Genomic DNA, 8,330 nt, shown 5'->3' on the forward strand with positions numbered 1-8,330 from the left:
GGTGACATGATCGGATTTGAATTTGCTTTTAAAAATAGTTTTTACCCCGCATGTTCTCACTCATAAGTGGGAAATGAACAATGAGAGCACATGGACACCGGGAGGGGAACACTGGGACCTGAGGGGAGGTGGAGGGAGGGAGAGCATCAGGATAAATAGCTAATGCATGTGGGGCTTAATACCTAGGTGATAGGTTGATCTGTGCAGCAAACTACCATGGCACACGTTTCTCTATGTAACAAACCTGCACATCTTGCACATGTATCCTGAAACTTAAAATAATTATAATACAGTTGAAAAGAAAAGAGAAAAAAATAATAATAAATATACATAGTTTTTTATTTTCTAAAGAATTTTGCTTTGTATGCAGTTTAAAGAAACAAATAGGTGCTTGTCACAGCTGTCAGCCTGCCCCCCTCCCATTATCTACTCTCTAGAGGGAAATACTTGGAACTCTTTTAGCTAAATAGCATGCTTGTAAAGCTAATTCATGATTTTTCAGATTAAAGCATTCTATGGTAGAGGAGAGTTTAGCTTATTATCACCATAAGCCCCTGTGCACGCACAAACACAGACTTCCCATTTCACTAGTCTACCAGTACAGTTATGTCTGGCAGAGTAGTGAAATGAGTAGATCAATATTCAGTGTTTATATTGTTACGAGTCTGGAAATGCTATTCACAGCTGAGTTATATGGCACACTAGGATTGCTTTTCCTTTCTTGCACATCTGCTTGTTTTTAATGGAGGTGATAATTGTCTTGTTTATTCTCTTGCTTATTTTTCTATGTACTTAACATTACCTCATCCACAACCTGTTCCCCAGTTGACTAAATATTCTCCCAATATGTGAAGATGCATTGGCTCTTCTGTCAGTTTCATCTTCTGTGAGACATCTTTGAATTGCTCCTCTCTGGACCAAATGCTCTCTAGATCTGTAGAACTCTCTCATCCTGACATATCCCTAATAATTTTGAATATATTTCTTCATTGTTTTCTAGCTTCTAACTTTTGAGAAGTCTAAAGCCATTTGGAATCCTGATTCCTTGTAATTTTTCTTTTCTGGAAGCCATTGGGTTCTTTGTTTTGTCCTTAAGGTGCAACATCACATTGATATCCCCTGGTGTGTGTTCATTTTCTTTTACTGTGTTGGGCATTCTGTGGGTGCTTTCAATCTTAAAATTGTCTTCCAACTCTGGGAACTTTTCTTGAATTACTGATTTAGTTTTGTTCTTTCCGTTTTTTCTGACCTTCTGTTCCCTGGAACTCAGGTTATTCTTATGTTGGACTACTTGAATAATGTAATTTGCTTACATTTTTTCTTTTTCATTTTTTTGAGAAGGAGTTTAGCTCTTGTTACCCAGGCAATGGAGCGATGGAGTGCAATGGCGCGATCTCAGCTCACCACAACCTCCGCCTCCTGGGTTCAGGCAATTCTCCTGAAATCCCGAGTAGCTGGGATTACAGGCACATGCCACCATGCCCAGCTAATTTTTTGTATTTTTAGTAGAGACGGGGTTTCACCATGTTGACCAGGATGGTCTCAATCTCTTGACCTCGTGATCCACCCGCCTCGGCCTCCCAAAGTGCTGGGATTACAGGCCTAAGCCACCGTGCCTGGCCCTACATTTTTTCTTATATTTTGTATCTTTCCATATTTTTGTCTGTTTGGTCTACTTCTGGGCTGTTTCCTCAGCTTTATCTTTCAATGCTTCTGCAATACTGCAATGCAACTCTGACACTAACAGAGTTAGCAGAGACTCTACTGGTTAAGGGCACAGTCTCCAACAAACTGTTCTCACTTCAGATGCCAGCTACAAGTTCAGGATTACCTGAACTTCTGACCAACTGGCTACCAACTTGGGTATTCTAATGAGCCCCTCAGGTTTGATAGTTCCCTAGAATAACTCAAAGAACTCAGAAAAGTGCCATATTTATTATTATATTTTTATTATAAAGGATGTAAATCAGGACTACCCAAATGAAGAGACCTAGAGGATGAGGTCTGGGGGTGCCCTAATTGTGGAGCTTCCATGTCCTCCCCTTGTGGAATCAGGATATGTCACCCCTGGCACATCAATATGATTACTAACTAGGAAATTCACCTGAGCTTTGCTGTCCAGGGTTTTCACTGGGGTTTCATTATATAGGCATGAGTGATTGAATCATTGATCACGTGATTGAATTCAGTCTCCAATACCCCTTATTCTCTCCCCAGAGGTCATCTTGGGTTGATAATCCGGTGCGAAGCCCTAACTCTCTAGTCACATGGTTGGTCTTTTCAGCATGACCAACCTCCATCCTGAAACTATCCAAGAGCCCACCCTGAGTTACCTGATTAGCATAAATTCAGTCATGGGTCCAGAGGCCCATTATGAATAACAAAGACTCTTATCACTCAACAAATTTCAAGAGTTTAGTAACTCTTTTCCAGGAAACTGGGACAAAGATCCTGTGAAAAAGACCAGAAAACATTGTAATTATACCATATTTTAAAATAAGAAGTTCAAAGCAGAATCATTTTTAAAAATTTCAACTTTTATTTTAGACTCATGGGGTACATGTGCAAGTTCGTTACATGGGTATATTCCATGATGCCAAGGCTTGGGGTAAAAATGATCCTGTCATCCACATAGTGAGCATAGTATGACTCCCTCCCTACCTCCTCCTAAGTAGTCCCACTATCTATTGTTGCCATCTTCATGTCCATGAGGACCCAGGGTTTAGTTCCAACTTATAAGTGAGAATATGTGATATTTGGTTTTCTGTTCCTGTGTTAATTTGCTTAGGATAATGGCCTCTAGCTAAAGCAGGAATTTTTCAGAGCAATTGTTTTGCTCTCTAAGTATCCTTTTTAATATAATGTTGCTCTTATTTGATAGATACATTGCCTCTTCGAGTACAATAATGGTTATTACTTTTCATTTCTGTTTCTTTTCAGTTTTTGATTTGTTGGTTGGTTTAGTTCTCTATCTTTGATATTGGAGGCTTTCCTCAGATAGCTTGTCATCCTTGGCTGTTTGCTCATATTTTTGAGTAGTTTCCTATAAAGCTAATTAAAAGGTCAGAGTATTTAGTGAGACTTGTGTGAGTATATCAGTTTTCCACTGTGGCTTAACAAGTTACAACAAACTTAGTGGCTTAAAAAAACACACATTAATAATCTCATGATTTCTGTACATTAGGAGTTCAGGTCTGGGGTAGCTGAGTCCTCTGTCAAGAGACTCCCCAGATTGCGATCAAAGTGTTGGTCAGGATGTAACTCATCTGGAATTTTGACTGGGGAGGAATTTGCTTCCAAGCAAATTGGCAGAATTTATTTTCTAATGGCCACACATGACTGAGGGCCTCAGCTTTTTACTAACTGTTGGCTGGAGGCTACCCTCAGGTCCTAGAGGCCATCCACAGCTCCTTAAGGCGATTGGCAGTTACTTGCCATGTAGGTGTCTGCAACACAGCCTCCCATTTTAAGAAGCCCGCCGGAAGAGACATTAGCTTCAGTCTGCTAAAGCAGAGCCTTTTATAATGTAACTTAGTTATGAGAGTGACATACCATCACCTTTGTCATATTCTGTTAGGTTAGAAGCAAATCACAGTTCCCATCACCATTCAAGAAGACAGAAGTACGTAAATGCATGAGTACCAGGAGGTGCTATCCACTGGGGATTACATTGTCTACCACAACGGGGTTCACTGCAAGGTGATCTGGCTGGGTTGTTTCACTGGACAACCCTTTATATCAACATCTTTAGGTTTTTTTCTTTTTTGTTCCCCCGAGATTTTTCACATCTCCAGGGAAGGATATTCCAGCCTGGGGGCTGTAAGCCTGACAGTCAGCATTCTAAGAACTAAGTGGGGCCAGGTGCGGTGGCTCATACCTGTAATCATAACACTTTGGGAGGTCAAAGCGGGCAGATCAAGAGGTGAGGAGTTCAAGACCAGCCTGGCCAACATAGTGAAACCCTGTCTCTACTTAAAAAAAAAAATTATCCAGGTATGGTGGTGTGAGCCTGTAATCCCAGCTACTTGGGAGGCTGAGGCAGGAGAATAGTGTGAACCCAGGAGGTGGAGGTTTCAGTGAGCCAAGATGATGCCATTGCACTCCAGCCAGGGCAACAGTGCAAGACACTCTGTCTCAAAACAAAACAAAACAAAACAAACAAACAAAAGAAGAACTAAGTGGGATAAGAGGCTAAGAGTCTCAAGAATCAATATGTAAACTTCTGACTGTTCCTGTTTTCCATGTGGTACCTCTTCCTCAACTGTGCTTCCCCAGTCGAGAAACCCTCTGTTTTACTCTTTATACAGAATAAACCTCACATCTGATGGGAGTTGGGGCAGAGATAATTACCCAACTGTGAGGAGTCGTGGAGGAGGTCTTAAGATCCACCTAATTAATAAAAATTTTAGCTAATACTCTTCTTTTTAGGTTCACTTTCACCTCCACTTCCAGAAGTATTGGTACCACCAATTTTGGAGCCTTTTGAAGGTTCTTTGCTGTGAATTGTGTTGCTATTTTCCCCACTGCCAGTTTTGGATCCAATATCTGCAGGTCTGCTAAGTCAGTTACCCTTGCATGTCTATTTTTTAGCTTCGAATATTGCATTGTTATCTTCTCTCCCCAAATTACTGTCATTTTAGTGAGGGTTGGCAGCAGAGTGTAGGTAAATACATGTGTTCAAATTGTCATGATTAATGGGATGCCCTGTGACCTTTTGTGAAGAAGACTATGAGGGAGTGCTAACAATGGAAGTTGGGAGAACAGTTAGGTGTCTAGTTCTAAGAGAAGAAATAGATAGCGCTTGGTAGTAGATTGAGAGTGGGGAGAAAAGACAGAGAGGGAGGTGTCACTGATGACTCCTAAGTTTGTGTAGTAAGATGGAAGGTGCATTTCATCCAGTTTGTGATTCATTGTTTTCATGTCATTTTCCAGGACTGCTATCAACACAGTTGTCTCCCTTACTACTACAATTGATGTCAATAGAAAACCAACTCAGAGCAAATCTAATATTGCCAGGAACACAGTTACCATGATAAGAAAGCCCTAATGTAACCACCACCACCAACTAGTAGTACAGCAGCTCCCAGTTATGGAGTGATCGTATGGTTCCGTATTAAGCACTTTCCATACATTATTTTATTTAACTTCCCCAATAGCCCTGTTAGGTAGGTACCCATATGTAGTTTATTATCATTGAATCCTCCAAGTGAGTTCTTTCTAAATCGATCAAGTTCTGGGGAATATAGTTTAACTACAAATTATGACAGGGCTCTAGAAGTGGTAAGAGGGCACATCACATTAGCTGTTGTCATTCTAACTCTTTTGCTGTCTACTCCACACCTGTGGTGGGATGCATCCACTCTTTACTTATATCACCTCTCTGTCTGGTTAACTATCTCCTCCTATTCTTGCCTCAGAATTTTGTTTCTTCTGAAAATCCTCTCTTATAGTTGTATTATTGTCCAAAGTGGCAAGAATGACCATTTTGCCTTAACTGTAGCATGAAATTACATCCTTATACTATTCCACAAGCTCTTCATAGGAGAAATGGAGGCTTGGAGTAGAGATGAGAACTTTGCCCAATCTTCAAACTTGTGTGGAATTTCAAGAATAAAACACATATGGATGGAAATGTCTTGAATTGTTCACATGAACGTAGCCTAGAAAAGGACAAAAAAGGGGAACAGGAAGAAGTAATTTTAATGCACCTTGAGACTTCCCCTAAATTTTTTGAAAAATGCAAGAGTTGGGGGGACTGGGAACAGACAGTATAAATTGCATTAACTTATTATGAATTACTTGGGGTTGTTACCCCTAGGAGAAATCCTGGAAAAATGTCTTAGCTCGTGTTGCCATAACACAATACCATTAGATTGGGGAGTTTAAATAACAGAAATTTATTTCTCACAGTTTTGGAGGTTGGAAGTCTGAGATCAGGGTGCCCTCATGGTTGGGTTCTAGGAAGGGCCCTCTTTCTGCCTTGCAGATAGCTGCCTTCTTGCTGCATCCTCACATAATGGAGAGAAGGAAAGAGAGCAAGTTCTTTGGTATCACTTCTAACAAGGACACTAATCCTATTGAATTAGGGCCCCGCCCTTATGGATTCATTTAACCTTAATTACCTCCTTAAAAGCTCTATCTTCAAGTCCCACTGGGGTTTAGGGCTTTAACATACAAATATGGGGGACACAATTCAGTCTATAGCACAGATTTAGCTCTGCTTTGCCAAGTCCTCTTGAGTTCTGTTAATCAATACAATAGAGAATATAGGATACTGACAACCAAGTCAGGCGGCAAACCTACGTGAGATTTCCCAAGACCCTTGTGTTTCCTTTGTAACATTAGCTCTGGCAGTTCCTGTAGAGCTGACACTCTTTGCCTCTAACCATTTTTGTTCTTCCGAGTTCTGGTTGAACTTTTAAACCTCTGTAAATTTCTTTCTACTGTGTTATATTAAGTTTCATCAAGACATACTTGTAGTATGATGATAAATGAGGTGGCTAGATTGACTGACGATACTTAAAGATCATTGACTTTCCTTCCTTGAAAAATGTTCTCTGTCTGTGTGTGTGACTAGTGAAGGGAGTAATAGTAATTCAGAGGAAAGAGTTTGTAAAAGATATGTGACTTCTTTGGAGACAAGAGTGATGAGAGAAAATTTTGTAGCCTTGACGACATCACTTGTGTGCTCTCTGTCCTCCATGGAAACCAAAATATGTGAATGAGACTGACTAGTCAGCTAATTCTCACTCCCCTCCTCCACTCCCACCTCTACCACTAGCCTAAGGACTAGTGTTATTCTTCTTCAGAGCCAAGAATGAACATACTAAAGAATATAAGGGGATATCACAGTGCTGTAAGTAACTATGTAACTTAGTTTCTCAATCAGGACAGTTACTACAGTCCTGATTGCTGCTAGAGAGACTTCTGTTATTGCTCTAGGTACCTTCAGAACAGTGCATTTATCTGTTCACTGTGAATCCAGATGTTTGAGCATTATTATTATTTTTTTCTAAGATATCTTGATATAGCAAGAGGTTTGAGCTTTAAATAGTTTATCATTCTCAATGTATGAAACTCTTTCTTTTCTTAGGGTAGGGTTAGCGTCTTTTTATGCAGCCAACCATATTCATCATTTCACCAAGCATTTATTGAGCACTTATTGTGTGCTAGGCACTGTGGTAGATACTGGAGATTTAAAGACACATAAGATACAGTTTCCTGCGTTTGATGCACTTACAGCCCCATATACAGATCTCTCTTCCAGAGGTAGTCCCACATGAATTGCTGAAATACAGAATAAGTATGCCTGAAGAAATGTTCACAAAGGAGATGACATTTGGGCTATGTTTCAAATGTGGAGAAGAAGGAAACAGTTATTTTAAGGCATTAGGAAAAGCATATGCAAAGACACAGAAATGTAAAGGGGCACAGAGTGTTCAAGGGTCTGCAGGTAGTTCATTTTGATTGAGGCAGTGTCACGTGATCTTGCTAAAAAGGGAAGTTAGAGTGGTTGTGAAGAACCTCCTTATGCCATGCTAAAGTACTTGGATTTAGCATTGAACATGTTTAGGCAGAGGCATTGCATACTGTTATTGGCAATTTATAAAGTTCATTCCAACAACTACATGGAGGACAGTTTGAAAGGAGGCAAGAATGGATACACAAAGACAGATTAAAAGACTGTTGTTGCAAAAATCCTAGTATGAGGGTGATAAGGGTCCAAACAAAGCCAGTGACAGTGGAAACAATGAGGAAGGAATATGGTTAAGGGGTGATTCCAAAGAAGATATAATACGATTTTGTGGCCAATTGAATGTAGTTGCTGGGGAGAGGAAAAGTTTTGTATGACTCCCAGGTTTCCAATTTAGGTAACTTGATAGATGACAGTACCATTAATAGAGATCAGTTGGAGACATTCAGGAGACAGCTACATATATGGGCCTGTAGTAGGGGAGAGATGTGACAGTCAGAGATAAAAACTTACATATCATCAATGGAGTAGTTGAAGCCACGGGAATGGAGATTTCCTGCAGTCAGTTTCCAGAATGATATGAAAAGGGCCTTACTAAGAGGGTCTCTGAAAATAGTAACCTTTAAGGGGTAGGCACAGGAAGAGAATTTGATGAAGGAGGAGAATAAATAATCAGAGAGATAGGAGGAAAACCTGAGGAGAAGGAAGATCTGGTCCACAGTGTCAGATATGGCATAGAGGTCAAGAAAGATGATGGCAAGAGCAGAGCCCACTTGATTCAGCACTGAGTGGTGTTAGTGACCTTACAGACCTTACATATTCGGTAGAAGGGTCCAGGGGAAGCCCAGCCCACGTA

Source organism: Callithrix jacchus, chromosome X (genome assembly GCF_049354715.1).
Source record: "Callithrix jacchus isolate 240 chromosome X, calJac240_pri, whole genome shotgun sequence".
Classification (NCBI taxonomy): domain Eukaryota; kingdom Metazoa; phylum Chordata; class Mammalia; order Primates; family Cebidae; genus Callithrix; species Callithrix jacchus.